A 16,896-nucleotide genomic window follows, 5' to 3' on the forward strand; every position below is an offset into this window, starting at 1 on the left:
TCGAATAAATATGGCTGTAAATATTATATATGGACAAATCTCTCTGATAAAACCTTTACAATATAAATAGGATTAAACTGCATCCTGCAGTGCATATAAGTGCTACTTTAGTGAAGATTTCTGGTTTTTATTTCTGGAGTATTTAAAAATATATGTATTTTGGTTTGAAAAAGCCTTTAAAGAGATGCATGCAATACGTTTTTAAATGGAAAACTCTGTATTCAGAAATAAATCATTAAACTTCACCTACTGATCATGCACATTAGGAAAATTACTTTTTGTAATGCACGTTTTCTGAAAATGTATGTTCAAATATACACATGGGGTGTAATAATTATAATAAAATGAACAGCTAAGTATGTATTGTGGATGTTTTCTTTCCATTCCTGTAAGAGAAGATGTTTTATGGAAGCAAAACAAGCCAACATCTCTTAATTGGTATTTTAAAAGAAAGCTTTAGCCTTCACTGTCTTGATAAAAGTCTTTGGCCTTCTTTTCTTTTTTCTTCAACTTATCAAGCGTTCTGCGTTTGAAGTCTTCTCCGCTTTGCTCCAGCTTCTGGTGAGACTAATCGCAGACCTAAATCATCTCCGTTTGTTTGCCTGTGGACTGATGACTGTCTGAATCCTTGAGAGGACTCTGTAACCCTCCAGCTTTATGCTAATCAACAATTGATTCCAAGTCTTCTCAGATGTTTTTCTGTAAAGTTTGCTTCACATCAGCAGATCCTACTTGTGAACAGCAAACTCTGAATGTTTCAGTGTTGTTTAAAGTCTCAGCAGCTCCAACACCTTCTCTGAACCAATGATTGGTGTGTTTTCAGTTGAGATGGGTTGGGTTTTCTCATAACTGTAACTGATATTAGGCATAACAGCATTGGGCTGTTCATTGAGGTAAATATCTCTATGGATTGCCATGAATTTTAGTGCAGATAGTCACTTTCTCATGACTTTCCCAGTCCTTGATGTTTACTCCAGGTGCCACTTAATCTGTGATATAAAAGTGTAAAATTGAAGAATTAAAAAGATTTTAATTCCAGGGGTTGCTGAATAGAGTTAGCTTGACTTTTAAATGGATTTAAATTGTGTTATGAGAATTGAAATGGTTTCCAAAACTCCTGCTGCGTCACATGAATGAATAAAAACAGCCTCCTGCTGAATGACGCAGCGCTGTCGTCTTCCATAGAGAAGGTTTGAGATATATTTGTGTGGATATATATATATAATATAGTACAACGTCATGGCTTGTCACCCACGCAGACAAACATACGCACATTCCACCATGCAGACCCATCATGATGTCAGGATGTAAACTGGGTAATAATAAACATGGGGGAATATTGGAATCAGTTATGGAACACATAGACTTAATGTGTAGGGCTGCTGGTAAAGTATCTGGGGGTTGGGATTAGAATATCTAAATGGATACCAGTTCCAATTTTCTGATCAAATGGTTGCTTTCTTCAGAACGCTGCCGTTTGATGCTATTCATCATCTGGAAAGTAAACCATAGCGCTGCTGGCGACGTGTGCATCATCACATGTCGGGTTTACAACATGATTCACAGAAGAAAGAAGGCAGCAATACAGGAAAAAAGGTGGTTTAATTCAGAATGCAGCGTTTTAGCACCTGAGGTTTAGGTATGGATGTTAAATGAAGTATTTCTGATGAATGCTGTAATATGATATATGATATGAACATTTATGTGACATTTCAGATGATTTTGTTTACCAGAAGTTGTGATAAAGTACGTTCGTCTGCAACATTTTTCCATGAGGAAGCTGAGTTGTCTGACTTTATTGAACAGTAACTGGCAGCTGCATCTCTGGAACAGCAGGGTTTAGTAGAAAAAACAAGCAGATCAACGTCTGGGTCCACTTTAAATATGATGGTTTAGAATTAAAGGAAAACTGTGTAACACTTAAAACATGGAAAATCATCTGTGACAAGTAAAAGTTCTGCACTGAGAGTCATGATATTGTAGTTAAAGATAGTTTGTTTGAATGTTTAGTGATTAAATGGTCTCCTCTCAGACACACGTCATGATGCTCGGTCATCTCCACTGCTTTCCAGCCATCACTGCTCTCCTCCATCCTGCTCCACAAGCCTCCACCTTCCCTGATCTTTCTGCCATCGCCGTCCATCACCTTCATCTCCATTCACCTCCTGAGAGCTGCAATAAATCTCCTCTTACTCACTTTAACTCTGAGTTTATGTCCTACATTATAGTTCCATCCATGAATTCCAACAGAGCAATGCAGCCACAACCAACCCATTGGATGCTGGACTCCACGTTCTGTTAATGGAGTTTATACTCAGGTGATGAAGTCACCACAGACAGGGAACACAGACTGAAGGGATGGACTTTATTAAAGAGCTATCAGACATTCCAGGCATGGATGAATTATTATCTGGGATTTGTAACCTCAGCAGGAGCTTGCTGGTCATCCTGTATTCTTCCAAGTGGAACTCTAAGAGGCCTGCTAGCCACAAACCTCCTCTAAATCTCCAGTCTCCTTCCCAGTAGCCACCTATTAGCCCCCGCTGAACAGTCCAGTTCTGGAGTTTGCTTGTTCAGTCTGCTTGTCTCCTGTCTGATCACCTTTTTGAACTGGCTAGCTCCTGGCCTGTTAGCCCCATGTTTAGTCCTGTTCCTGATTGGTTTTGCCACCAGTTTAGCCTCCAAATAAGAACAAGTTCCAAGATTAAGTTGATGCTCTCATACCCAGACCTGGAAAACTTGTCTGTACACTCATCTTCTCCTGTCTTGATTATTGCAACTCCCTCCTTTCTGGTGTTCCTGTAAAGCTCCTCTCTCGCCTCCAAAACGCAGCAGCTTGGCTTCTTATAGCCACCTGCCTGAGGAGATCAGACCTGCAGAGTCACTAACTTCTTTTAAATCACTTCTGAAACAGCTTGCTTTTATGTGAAGTTTAGCTTTGCTTAGTTTTAGTGTTTTATTCTGTTTGTTTTAGATGTTCTCTCTGGTTTTATTTGACTTTTAGCTGCCTAGTTCTTGGGTGTGATGTCGTCTCTCTAATTCTTTAATTCTCTGACTTTTTGATTTTTAATTTATAACTTTAACCCTTAAATCTTATTCTTTAATTTTTAAAACTGCCTAGTTCCTTTGTTTGCTGTGATTGCTAATCTAGCTAATTATTCTGTTCTAGAGTCAGCTAGCCCCCCAGGAGTGATCTTACTGGGGGGATACATCAGAGTTTCTGTCCTGTATTTTTGTTCCACCATAAGTTTCCAACAGCCACAACCCAAAGTGACACTCTGACGAGGTTTTCTTCTTTAACAATCAACCTCAAAATGATTACAAATATTTCAAAACAACAATAAAAAACAAACAAAAAATATTTGAGAAGAAATGTGAATTTCCCCTGAAGGATTAGAAAAATTGATCTTATCTTGTCTTAGCTTAAACTGGGATATTGTATCTTTGAATGAAATATGATTTAAACCATGACCAGTTGATTTTCAGTCAGCTAATCATTTCAGATGTGTTGCTTCTATTTACGGATTTGTAGTTTAAAAAGCAAGTTTCTCAAATGTTTTGTTTGTAAAATAAACATCTGCAGCTGTCAGACTCGCGTAAAGGAGTAAACATCTGAACTTTAGTGGAGTAGAAGCAGAAAGTTGGACCTTGAATGTGTGTTTAGGTCCATTTATTATCTTCTGCAGAAAAGCTCTGAAGCTCCAGAGCATTTGAACAGTCAGAAGAAATGAACCCAGTATGGACTAAAGTGGTGAAAACGAAGCAGGTAGAGAATAGATTGGTAAGAAATGAAGCAGCAGAGAAGCAGCGAGTGTCTGCTGGTCTGCTGCTATCTGTGTCAGCTCCTCCAACATGAGTCACGTTGAGCCCACTGGCCTACATTTAGCTCCCTGAACAGCACTTCCAACTGGAATAAACTGAGTCCAGCAAACAGACACAGAGATCAGATGAGAGGTGATCATGATGGCCACATGATGCAGCTTACAGTGACAGAAATGCTGTGTGCTTCAACAGCAGCTCTATTTTTAGATGCACAGCAGAATTTAAGCTGTGTAGCAATAAAACATCGAATGAAGAATATGTTCTGGTGTTGTGTTTTCATGACATCCATGCAGGACTTGTTCCACCAAGTGAGACTGTCAGAGGAAGGAAACTGAGTTCTCAGTGTTTGTTCTCCAGTAAAGTGATGTTGCTGCACAGTTTCGCTTTGCTCATGTAGTCATGGCCTTTTTCTAGACACATGCAGATGAGTCTTTGGTGCTTTCTTCATGCTGAAAAAAGATTTGAAGCTTTAGGGTGGCATCTTACTGCAGTCCTTTGAGACTGGAGCCAAAATATTCCTCTAGATTCTACCGTTTCAGTCTGGCATGCAGTAAAAGTAGAGATGGAGAAGCTCTGTGAAGCGGCTTTGTTGAGAGAAGTTCAGTTTTAAAAGGAAAATGGTGACATCTGCTGGTTAAATCCCGGTACTGCACCTGAATGGATGGACAGTCTGAGAGGAAACTGACAGGACTGGTCCTTTTGGTCCTGTTCTATAGAGTTTCTATTGTAAAATACTCATTGATTTCAAACAAAACTGGGGCACACTGGAGAAAACATCTTATAAAATTGGAGGATTTCATTGATTGAAATTTATCTCAAACTATTTCTGCTTTTAGAAGTTGATACTGGCTGCACAGTGGTGGTGGTTAGCATTGCTACCTTGCAGCTAGAAGATCCCTGGTTCGTGTCCCAGCCTTCCTGGGATCTTCCTGCATGGAGTCTCTATGTTCTCCCTGTCCATGTGTGGGTTTTCTCCAGGTTCTCCAGCTTCCTCCCACAGTCCAGAAACATTCTGAGGTTAACTGGTGATTCTAAATTGTCTGTAGGTGTGAATGTGAGTGTAATTGTTTGTCTCTATGTGTAGCCCTGTGATAGACTGTTACCTGTCCAGATGAACCTGTGACAGACTGTTACCTGTCCAGATGAACCTGTGATAGACTGTTACCTGTCCAGATGAACCTGTGATAGACTGTTACCTGTCCAGGTGAACCTGTGACAGACTGTTACCTGTCCAGATGAACCTGTGATAGACTGTTACCTGTCCAGATGAACCTGTGATAGACTGTTACCTGTCCAGGTGAACCTGTGACAGACTGTTACCTGTCCAGATGAACCTGTGATAGACTGTTACCTGTCCAGATGAACCTGTGATAGACTGTTACCTGTCCAGATGAACCTGTGATAGATTGTTACCTGTCCAGGTGAACCTGTGATAGACTGTTACCTGTCCAGATGAACCTGTGATAGACTGTTACCTGTCCAGGTGAACCTGTGATAGACTGTTACCTGTCCAGATGAACCTGTGATAGACTGTTACCTGTCCAGGTGAACCTGTGATAGACTGTTACCTGTCCAGATGAACCTGTGATAGACTGTTACCTGTCCAGGTGAACCTGTGATAGACTGTTACCTGTCTAGGTGAACCTTCACCCTCAGTCAGCTGGGATAGACTCCAGCCCCCCTGATGAGGATTAAAGTGTGTATAGATGATGGATGGATGATACTGTGTCATGTGCAAATATATTTTTCTTACATCTCTAATATTTCTTGTATTAAATGTTAGACTTTGCAATATTTATCACCAAATGCTTTGTCCAAAAAGCCAACATATGATGCTTTTGACATGACATATGAATGTAACTTATTAGTGTATCTGCTTATGTGTTTTAACTGCATGATAGATACTGTGCATCATCATATTTCTCAGTTATTCTCCTGTTTTTTATCCTACTAATTTGCTACTAATCACTTTTACTACAAACCTTTCAAATCTCACCAAGTTCTTTCTGGAGCAACAGACACTTGGGAGAATTTGGAAATACAAACGTCCACGTGTTGTCGTCACCAGACCAGGGTGAAATTTTTAAAAATTCATGAAAAAAAAGACATTTTTTACTTCTGTTTAACCAAAACTGTAAAAACAAATTAGAAATCAAAACCCCAGCCTTGCAGCACTGAGTCAGTGAATCCATTTCAGTCATACAGTCCTGGGTGGTGTCTTTCTGTCACCTTTGAAAAATGATGACAGGTTGCAGAAATTTCACCTCTAGGGTGGAAAAGTTTAGATAATTCATGAAGTTCCTGCTGCTGGATGATGGCCAGAGTGTCTAACTCCCTCCATCCTGCAGATTCCTCCACTGGGAGCAGGATCTATCTGTTATTAACATGCAACCAGCAACGCAGTGGTACTACCATATCCTTCATGAACAATAAATCAGGAATCACTCAGGACTCCTGCTTCACTACCAGCAATATTCAGTACATGGACAATATTCAGCCTCATGTGCAGTACCTTAATAACGATGTACAGTATTGTGATTTAAGTTGTTTTCTAATTTATTACCCTGGTTGAAGCAAATTTATGTCTTTTTTTACACAGTACTTGTTTAAACTTCTCACAGTACATGTTTTACTTATTGCATTTTTTTATTTAGAATTTCACAGATTTTGATCTGTATATTTATTATTTTACCGTCTGTTGTTGCTCTCTATACACCAAGTCAAACTCCTTCTGTATACTCACTTGGCAATAGAGTCTTTTCTGATTCTGATTCTGTCTCTTTTTTAAAAGGTTGCTATTCTCTCTGTGATTTACAGTCTTGAATTAGCTAAAGTAAATTTTCGATTTTGTTGAAGTTTTTCTGACTTTTTTCTATCCTCATGCATATGCATGGCAGTGATATCTCAGGGTGAACAACACCTCATACTCGGCTGCAAAATGTCCCACTGTACATATTCAGTCATGGTTTATGGAGGGCAACAGAATGACAAGAGATGACATCCACAGGTTACCATAAACTGAGTTTGTAGAGAGCTACAGTCCTGGTGGAGCCCAGTTCCCACACTGAATGCGGTTAAGAAAACAGACACGGGTGTCAGTGTGGTAATACAAAGACCAGATGGTGTGAAGCACTCTGCAATCTGTTCTCCTGCAGAAAAACAAGATTTACTGTGAGGGTTGGGGAAAAAAATCAGGAACTAAAGTAATCTACTCTGCTGTAACAAAAGTGTATGGAAGCATATGGAGAACATCAGTTAAGCTTTAAATCAAGAGGAGACATTGGAATGTTGTTTTATTAAAGCTTGACAAACTCGTCTGTGTAGATTTTATCCAGGAGTTCTGAACTGAAGAAGGCTCATGGATGAGGTGAAACCAAAAAACATAAGGTTTGAGTAACAAGGAAATTCAATAATTAGAATAAACTTGGACAAATAATTATATTCTTACAAGGAGGGGAGCAAGTTTTTTAGGAACTCAAGAGCTCAAAGTTTTCCTCCTGAGCATGTCGATAAGCCAAGTAAAAAATTTTACCAAAGCAAAAAGAAGAGTCTATTGCTAAGTTTGAGCTCTGAACAGGGTGTAAATGCCCAGAATAAAACTGAAACAGCTCATGTTGGGGGTTTTCACAGCCAAAAGCAGAGAGAAATGGTGTGTTTTTATAGCAAATTCAAACCGTCCAAATTTAAAACTTTTCAGGTTCATTTGAGTTCTAAAACATAACCAGGATGTCATCTTGTGTCTCTAGAGTCAGGCACAACTTGTAAACATCAACATGTGTAAAAAATAAAAAATAAAAAAATAAGACCAAAATGAAGAAGACAAATCTTTTAAAATCCCGATTGAAAGAATAGATTTCACACAAAAAAAAAAAAAGGAGGAGAAGGAAAAAATCCTCTGGACATTGTTCCCATTGATGCAGACGATCAATGTTTTGAAGTAGTTCTATATGTTTATGTAAATGCCCTATTATCCTTCTGTCTTTAACAACACCGCAGTAGGGACCATGCAGCCCTTCAGTACAGCTCAGGTTTACAGCTTTGTGTCCTGCTGTGCCGTTTTCTGTCCATAGGTGGCAGTATTTACCTATAATCTCCTAGGATCTGGAGTCTGAAGCTGCAGGAGCCATTCAGACTCCTAAAGTTGCTGAGAAGGAACCACAGGCTGTGTTCACTCACAGATGTTTACAGATGTTTACAGCTGTGTTCATCCAGCAGCACAGTGGGAACCATCTTTCATTTCCACCATCAGGGTTGTTTTATACGTAAAACCTCTCGGTACAACAGGCTGATTACAGTCTGGTTTTCAAATATACAAGGAGATTAGTCCTGAATGAGGATATTAGTCCTGAATGAGGATATTAGTCCTAAATAAAGATATTAATCCTGAATGAGGATATTAGTCCTGAATGAGGATATTAGTCCTAAATAAAGATATTAATCCTGAATGAGGATATTAGTCCTGAATAAAGATATTAGTCCTAAATAAAGATATTAATCCTGAATGAGGATATTAGTCCTGAATAAAGATATTAGTCCTGAATAAAGATATTAGTCCTGAATGAGGATATTAGTCCTGGATAAAGATATTAGTCCTGAATAAAGATATTAGTCCTGAATGAGGATATTAGTCCTGGATAAAGATATTAGTCCCAAATAAAGATATTAGACAGATTGCGCCTCCTGTCCTGCTTTGTAAAAAAACAAGGTTAAATGAAAATATAGACATAATAAACACATATGAATTACACCATAGAGTATTCTACTTTGTATAATTTGATTATTCGATGACAAAAACATTAAAGTTTCCCATAGGCATGCCTTTGCTGTTACAACAACAGAAATAAAGTGATGCGTTTTTGTATTTTATGGCTATTTGACCCAGTTATAATCAACTGGAGGTGTCCATAAATGAGGTGATGTGTAGTTTTTGGTGGACAAAGACAGTTTTAAGTCTCCACACATCAGTGCATCCTCATCCCGAGTCCTTGTGGTCTGCTGTAAGGCCTGCAGGGACGGAGAGCAGGGAAGGGGGGAGGAATGTGAAAGATAAATGGGAGGATGATGGGAGGTGAGATTTGCTTACAACATCAAGAGAGAGTCAGGATTCCTCAGCATGAACTGTGCATGAGAGAGAGCAGCATGTTTTCTTACTACTTTACGTCATTAATCATTTAATCTCTTTTTCCATTACAGGAGAAAGATCAGAGTTCATTTAGTGGTCACTGGTTTCTTCATACTGAACCAGCTGGGAATGAGAACCAGAGGTGCAAATGTTCTGTTTAAACGTTAGATTTAACATAAACATTAAGTTAAATGCAGTCAGTGTTGATTTGGTTTTTAGAAAAACATACAGATGGATAAAAACAGTCTAGTAAAACAAAGACAATGATGATAAATGAATCCTGATTGCATTAAACCGACCCTAAAGTGCTTTCTAGGCAGAGCCTCTCATAAAGTGCTGATAGTTAAAGTGTCCGTTTTTAAAGTGCCTGATTTTTATCAATGTTCACCAGTTTGATTATTAATCAGCTGTGTCTTATCCTGTCTCTGTAAGCAGACAGAGGTGCAGCTTCCTCTGACAGCTGGAGGTAAAGTATTCCAGTTTGTGCAACCACAGACTGGAGGTTTATCCACAACCAGCAGCTGGATTCTGTCTCAGACCAGCTGGTTAAAATGAGCCATGAGCTCTAAGTGCATCCTGTAAAGTTTCACATCATCTCTGCAGAGTTCCTTCCTTATCTGGTTTTATATTCTAACCGGATTAGACAAACGCACCATTCTTTCAAAATATATTCAACTTTTATTGAACGAGTGTGATGTTTCTTAAACTTTCACTTGAACTATTATTTTAACTTTTATTATTATTTTTTGACATTTTTCCTAAACTATTACATTTTCTCCAAATATTATGCTTTTTTGAGAGTCTTCAGAATAATTTTAACATTTTCCCCTAATTATTGTGGTGCTTCTCAAAATATTATCACTTTTCTTTTAGGATTAGAAAATTTTTCTCAAAAAAAATCTCAAATTTTCCTTAAAATGATTCTTTTTTTTCCCAGAGAGCAGCAGAGTGACAGCAGACTCAGGGCTTCTTAACCCATTTGGACATTAGTTTGACAACTTTTAGGGCATAGGGCTGCATGCTTTTTTATTTCTTACTTCCACTCCTTTAACAACATGCATACAAGTTTTCACAAACTGTGTTTTCACTTTAATTTATCTCCCAGTGGATCAAACAAAGAAGACTTCAAACTGGCCACCAAGAGACAGAGAAGAAAGTTCTTCAGTCTTAAAACAAAACAGAAAATCTTAAAACATGACAGTCTATGCAAGATACTTCAGAATAAGATACAAACTGTTAAAACGTTCAGCTTCAGTTTTAATTATATTTTGTAAAAATTAGGCACAAACAACATTAAAATTAACTCTTCCAAAGCAGCTCTTTAAGGTGCTCTAAGTTATCTTGAAACCAACGGATTAACTGAGTGCATTTCATGCTTGACAACATCATTTATCTTTGTGAGAACAAATAAGATTTAATCACCCTGAAATAAGACATTAGGATTATGTTATGTTTACCTTTTTGCAGCGCAAGTTACTGTGTGTTACACTATTGCCTTGAACATCCACTGCTCCTAAACATGAAATATTTGATAGATTAGAATGTCCAGATTGAGTATATGTACGGAGGGAAAATACCATCTACTGTGGATTTACAGACCTGTTTAGACTGACTTGACTCAACTTGACTTGACTGATGCTGATTCCATAATTACTTTCATGCTGCCCCTGAGACCTCCTCACATAACTGAACATTTGTCAGTTAACAGTAAAGGTTGCATTTGTCATTTTGACATGAGAATGCTTAAAATCTGGGCTCAGTCAAAAGCTTTTCCTGCACAGTACATCAGTCGACATGTGCTGTAAATAAACTGCAGAAGTCCAGTGATGGAAGCGAACACACCTGATTTAGATGTTCAGCTTATTAAATAACCATAATCACTGTGGATTGTTTTCTTACATGTAGACCAGTAGGGTCTTCTTCCATCTTCTAGTAGGCTAAGAAGAGCTTTTAAAACCCAAGAAATGGAGATCTATTATCCCCACATTAAACACAGAACTTAAAACAAGGACCAGGAGTCCACATTTTGAGGTTGGAGCTGTTGTTGGTCGTGTAAGTCAGCAGACTTTGAATTCGACTCCCATCTCACATCACAGTTACAGTTTCATTGTTTTCATTGTCTGCTGTGGGATTTTGCTCACTGACTGTTTATTACTTGGTGTTTATTGTGTTCCAGTTGGTAATTAGTTGGGTTTAGGTACCACATTTACTTGGTTAGCTTTAGAAAAGGATCATGGTTTGGGTTAATGGTCCAGCAGGATGACTCCACCAAAGATTTAGAAGCACAACTGCGAGAGGTCACTGACATTATTGGGTTGACTTTCTGTTTATCAGTGATCAGAATAGATTATAGGATAAAGAGGTTAAAGGAGGTCAGGACTGGCCGGTATGTTTGGGAATGATCTACAGGGTATATAGACATTTAATGGGCTGATAACATTTGGATTGGGTGGCTGTGACCGCCGTCTGCAGAGCTTTTACCTGAATAGAAGACTGAAAATTGCACTTTCCAGGGTTTGATTTTTAAGAAACACATGCTTTCACTTTCTCTTTATGAGCTATTGGGTGTAGCTTGATGAGAAAATGAAATATTTTCCATTCAGATGGAGCAGAAAGTGAAGCGGTCTGGGTTCTTTCTGGAATGACTGAGCATTTAAGGGTTAAAGGTGATGGAAAAACACAACTCACCAAATGTTGTGTAGACACGGATCTCTTAGTTGTGATCTTGTCTGTTATAGATTTGAATGTGTTTTGCTCTTCATTAGCCTTTGTAGCTGTGAGGATGAGCCATAATGCTCACTCTGTTCTCATAAAATATTGATCTTATTAATCTGAACTGATCTCTCGTAGAATTTTTCTGACTGCAGTAGCGAGAAATATTGTGTTAGCATCAGCTTTAACATAATCCAGCTGTTAGAGTGTTGATTAACAGTCTAATATTGGGGCTGAAGTCTGTCAGATCCAAACTTCCAGACATTAACGCTGGATTACAGGCTGCACGCTTTCCAAAATGTGAAGAATTCAGCCGAGTAAAAGCAGAAAGAAATCCCTCGGCCCTGAGGTCTTACGTAAGTTGTGATATTCATCAGAAATCCCAGGAGCTTTGGGGAAACCATTTAGTTCACAGATGTGCAGAAAACCCCACCTGGGAGCCTCAGCAGCCGGCTCAAACAATGAGACTGGTGGGACTTTAAGTATTTTGGAGGGAAGTCCAACAGCTCAAGCTAAACTAAACCATGCAGTGAGTAGTTGGATTCCTCAGCAGTTAACTGTCTGGAGCTGTTAGTCTGGAATGTACGTCCACCACAGGATCAATCTAAACAGTCATTTTTAAACCTTAAGTGATAGCAGATGTGTAGGAGAACAGGCCTCAGGGTGATCTTTACACTGACAAATATAACGCTTCTCTTTAATTTTTTGCTATGAATGAAGCTTCTACTGTATAAGTTTTAGTTACGTCCAACATACTACATATTTTCCTAACACCATCAAATGTTAAAAAAGGAAAATAAATCTTAGCTGTTATGTAAACCCTCTTCCTAGAATGGATGATTTAGATTTGTAACTGCGTAGTTAGTTGCATAAACTTGGAAAACAACTTCACTTGAATGGTCTGTTGTGTAAACCGTTGAATATATTATTGATAGTTCTTAGTAACTTCCATTTCAGAGTAAAGTTTGTCTCTCTTGCATTGTTCATAGCTACCAGGAGAGTTCTGTGTCAGCTCTGCTCCAAGTGACAATCACCAATCATCATCAATTTTTTTGCAGATCATGGAACCAGTGTGAAATATGACTACAGCTCATAAACAGGCTACACTCAGCAGTCATTATGAAGGTGGCGTCCTGCAAACAAAGTCATTGTTTTACTAGAATATCACATCCGTAACCATCAGACTAAAAGAACAGAACGCAGGTTCATGACAGCAGCACTGAGATCTTCTGTACTGATAAAAGTCGAGGCACAAACGGGTTTATCATGTTCAAAAACAGACACCAACCATCTAAATACTGAAGCCTTTCCTGTCAACTCTGAAACAGCAGCAGAGCAGTTCCTGAACTGGAGCTCAATCAAAGCGTGATTCTATGGACATAAAGAGGTAGTTCATTTCTCAGTTTGAATAGTGATTTCTTCATTCAACATGAAGAACGTTCAGCTGCTACTGCTTAAGTTCTGTACAGTCAAAACCCAAATCCAAAGACTATCTTAATGCTCTACACTTCTGTCACATCTATACTCACTGTGGGTTCCTGTTTCACCTCAATATAAAGTCCTGTACCTCTATGGAAACAGTTCAGCTATAGTTAGAAGGAGAGAGAACTCAGAAAGTGTTATTTGTGCAGCATAACAAGGTTATCATGGCATAAGACAAAACAAGACATGAAAGTTGAATTTATTTGATTAAAGGTTGTGCAAAAAAATTAAATATGAAAACCTCAGGTGCTGCCAACTGTGGGAAAAAAAACAAAACAACATTCTGTAGATATTTAGTGCTTACACAGCCTGTACTTCAATCCAAAATTCTCTCTCTTTGTTTTACATGACTGTTGATTGCAGCTCAGTTAGTAAGCCTTTCAGAAAATGTAAACTTTTTTTTTTTTTTTTTTTAAAGAATCTCGTTAGAACAAAATGTTTAGTCTGGATGACTTTTTTTTTAAAATGAGGCAGGTAATTTTAATGAAATATCACAATCTCAACCTCAGATTACTTTTTCTGTTTTGTTTTTGTCAGAATTGCATGCCACTGAAATATGGCCTTCTGATAAATGATGATATTTGGAAGATTTCTCTAAAGTTAGCATGTCTTTTTAAAGCCTTCAGTAGGTTTTATGGTTCAGAAGTTTAAACTGCTGCTGGTGTTCTGTTATAAGCTGAGGTTGATGGTTGCTGCTGGTTCTGACCCTCATTAATTATGCAGAGAAGAACTTAAACATGTGAACCAAAAATTTATTATGTGTAACAAAATCATTCTGAAATATAAATGTGCCTGGTAGTAGCACCAGAATTTATTTTAAAATACCTTTCATGTGTATCTGGTTCATTTCTTTGTAAATACAAACACACTTCCTGTGGGTTTGGTGCATGTGGAGATCTTTAAGCTTCCAGAGGCCCACCCAGAGCTGCAGAGCTGAGCCTGTAGCGCATGACCGTATAAAGAAATCCCACTAAACTAGAAAAAACCCTCGAAGTCAGAGCAGTGTGATGCCTATTCACATATATACATGCCTCATTATTTGAAACTTTGGCCGTGTTTAAAATGAACAAGATCATAAATGTGACAGAATATATGGAAAAGAATTATATATGTCATTTAAATATTTACTACAGTCCAGCAGAGAGGCTTGTTCTCAGGTCATTTGCTGTGAGAGAGGCGGAGTCCTGCCAAGAGGAGTTACACAACCAGGAGGATTCTGGTGGGAAAGAAACTCTGATACAATCCCATAATGTTCTCATTCAGATCAAAAATTAGAGAAAAAAGATTCCAAAAGAAGCAGATGGGCTAAATGCTGCAGGAAATACTGGTTTCTGTGATAACTGATTGAATGAAGGCACGTTGTGCATGAGAGGGCATGTTCAGTCAAAAAAACTAACTTCTGATGTGTAAAATCAAGAAAACAGGGAACAACAAAGACAGACACAAAGCATGTCATGTATCCCGGCGTTAGGAGGGCTGGACGGTGATACTGAGACAACAAAGGAGCAGGAAACAGCAAAGACCTGCACAAAAGCAGGACACATAACACTGTTTTATCAGTTTTGACTGAAAAAATGGCATTGAATGCTACTGGCAGGAAACACCAAGAACATTTACAAAAGGAAGACACCGGACACCGTTTAATTTAAACAAAAAGCCAGAGGGACCGGATGGTGACATGAAAAGGTGCATTTTTCCTCATGCTGGGGCCCGTCTTCAGGTTTAAATCTGGTTTTCTGGTTTCACAAAGCTGGCTTACTTTTAACTAGGATGGTGACCTTTCTGCACAGTTAAGCTGCTCCGGGGAGGATTAGCTTCACAACAGATCCAAACCTGTCGACGGCCTGGCAGGGACAAAAGCAGCGACTGTGTAATAAAATGCCATGAACAGAAACAGAGACTGAAACTAATCAGGTCAACTAGAAGAAAGCTTCTGAACAACCGTGCATCACTTGTGTGTTTTATATGGGGCTTGTAATAAACAGGTCAAAAAATGAACCACATTAGACTGTTTGGATAAGAGTTTAGAAATACAATCAGTCTGTGTCATGCATGAACAGTCATGGATCAACTTTTAAGGCTCTGGTTTGCTGATCAGAAGGTCGGAGGTTCAAGCCCCAGCAATGCCCAGCTCAAACGGACCCTTAACCTCTCCCTCCTCTCCAGGTGCTCCTTACCAGGCTAGCCTGTGTTCTAACCCCAGCTGGGATGTGTGAAGAGAAAATTACCCAGTGATTTATTAAAGTAGAATAGAATAGAATAGAATAGAATAGAATAGAATAGAATAGAATAGAATAGAATAGAATAGAATAGAATAGAATAGAATAGAATAGAATAGAATAGAATAGAATAGAATAGAATAGAATAGAATAGAATAGAATAGAATAGAATAGAATAGAATAGAATAGAATAGAATAGAATAGAATAGAATAGAATAGAATAGAATAGAATAGAATAGAATAGAATAGAATAGAATAGAATAGAATAGAATAGAATAGAATGGATTTATTGTCATCATAGACGGCATGACAAAAATATAAATAGCTTCCGCTGGATGGTGCATAACTACTAGCAATAAGAAATAAAATATCAACATTAAATAATAAAATCAAATGTACATATATAACAAAACAATACTAAAGGGTTAGGCTTAAAATGTAATGTTTTTGTGACAACAAAGGCTGCATCTTCTATTAGTTTCTTTATCCTTATCACCAGTCCAGAGTGAGATTTCAAAATCTCAAGCAATATTTGACTTTTATTTACTTGCAACTAGTCGAAACTGAGTAAAAACAGCTGTCAGTCCTATTGGAGAACACATGTAGAACACATGGAGAACACATGGAGAGCACATTTTTTAAAAAAGTGTAAAAGTGTGATAGTGCAATGAGGTGCAACATCTGCTTTAAGGTGTCTGATGCCAGTAAAATGCTCAGCATGAATTGGTTATTGCACATTAATATGACTATGATTACCCAAAATCTGTGCAGTATTTCTCTCATCAGTATTTCTACTCATGCATGAATCTGCCCTTGATATGTGAAATATTGTTTTCTCCACATCCTGAGGAATCAGAATAAACCACATGTGGAAAAACTACTACTTTTTTCTGGTTCATTTCAATATTTCTGCTGATATTTCCTAAATGTTTGCACAGTGCCTTTTGCTGCTGTAATAATGCAAATTTCCACACTGTGGGATTAATAAAGGCTCATGGTATCATATTATATCAGTTATGTTACTGCACAGTGCCCATTATAGTGCAAAAATGCTACACAATAAAGAAATGTGTGGCTGAATGTGCATAATCCCAGTAAACACTTTCTTGTTGCACATGAAAACATTGTACTGCAACGCCGTCTCCAATCATGCACACTTTAATCCATTTTAATCCATCTAAACCTGGGTGTCATCTTATATCTATATGTTGGAGGGAAGTTTGAGCTTTCTGCAGCTATCAAACGCAGTAGAATGCTTAAAGAATGCTGGCCGTGAGCCTGCTCTGGAAAAAAAAGCATTTCCCACCGGACTGGCAGGAAGCACGGTGGTTGGAAAGCAGGCCAATTAGGAGCACCATTCTTTGCTGTGTGACCTGACGGGACCTGGATGGAACAACAACAAGGGTCACATCTGTTGTTGGTCCTGCATGTCCAGCTTCACTGATAGAAAAGGGCCGATTCAGAGGAGGAAGGAAGAAATACACAAAAACATGCAGCTATATATAATATTCAACTGACTGATTATGTGTATCTCCAAGT

The sequence above is a fragment of the Amphiprion ocellaris genome, chromosome 19, assembly GCF_022539595.1.
Source record: "Amphiprion ocellaris isolate individual 3 ecotype Okinawa chromosome 19, ASM2253959v1, whole genome shotgun sequence".
NCBI lineage: Eukaryota > Metazoa > Chordata > Actinopteri > Pomacentridae > Amphiprion > Amphiprion ocellaris.